Genomic DNA, 1,014 nt, shown 5'->3' with positions numbered 1-1,014 from the left:
TAACCTCTACCAGGCGGGCTGTGGCAGGCTGTGGCAGGCTGTGGTGGGCTGTGGCGGCCTGGCATATGCCCCAGTTGAGCGAAGATGGTGGGCCGGAACAGCGCCATCGCCATAGGCATGTGCTGTGCCCTCTTCATCAGGTACTGCATCTACTCCGACCGCAAAAGGCAAAGTGACCCCAACTTCAAGAACAGACTTCAAGAACACAGAAAGAAACAGAAGCTTGTTAAGGAGAGAGCTGAGCTTTCCAAGTTACCTGATTTAAAAGATGCTGAAGCAGTTCAGAAATTCTTCCTTGAAGAGATACAGCTTGGTGAAGAGTTATTAGCACAAGGTGACTGTGAGAAGTGTGTGGACCACCTGACAAATGCCATTGCTGTTTGTGGACAGCCTTAGCAGCTGCTGCAAGTGTTACAGCAGACTCTTCAACCACCAGTGTTCCAGATGCTTCTGACCAAGATTCCAACCATTAGTCAGAGAATTGTAAGTGCTCAGAGCTTGGCTTTTGATGATGTGGAATGAGCCAGATACTAACAAGATAAAATCTCAGTAAAATAATTTGACAGCTTGGAAGCTGGTCACATCTGGGGCAAATTGTGCTGTCATGAACTGTTCCACAATGACATCTACCAAAGCGAATATGAAATTTGATAGATCCATTGTCTGTTCTATTTATTTTTCTGGTGAAAAGCATTTTGATAGAGCTTTTCATTTTATAAATACACTGAGTTAACCAAAATATCATGGATTTCCCTTTGTTCTTAAGACATGCAATTCAAATTTAAATATAGTAGAGTATTACTTATGTAAAAACTCCTGGTGAGATAGCCATTTATGCAATCCCCATCAAAATTCCAACTCAATTCTTCAACGAATTAGAAAGAGCAATCCCCAAATTCATCTGGAATAACAAAAAACCTAGGATAGCAAAAACTCTTCTCAAGGATAAAAGTACCTCTGGTGGAATCACCATGCCTGACCTAAAGCTTTACAACAGAGCAATTGTGATAAAAA

At 41.9% G+C, this 1,014-nt stretch overlaps 1 pseudogene; it reads left to right on the top strand.

Annotated features, from left to right (window-relative positions):
• Positions 1–522, top strand: LOC110289848 (annotated as a pseudogene).
• The last annotated feature ends 492 nt before the right edge of the window (positions 523–1,014 follow it).

The sequence above is a fragment of the Mus caroli genome, chromosome 2 (assembly GCF_900094665.2).
Source record: "Mus caroli chromosome 2, CAROLI_EIJ_v1.1, whole genome shotgun sequence".
Taxonomy (NCBI): domain Eukaryota; kingdom Metazoa; phylum Chordata; class Mammalia; order Rodentia; family Muridae; genus Mus; species Mus caroli.
The sequence above is the reverse complement of the archived record's forward strand: the minus strand, read 5'-3'. Positions and strand labels throughout refer to the sequence as shown.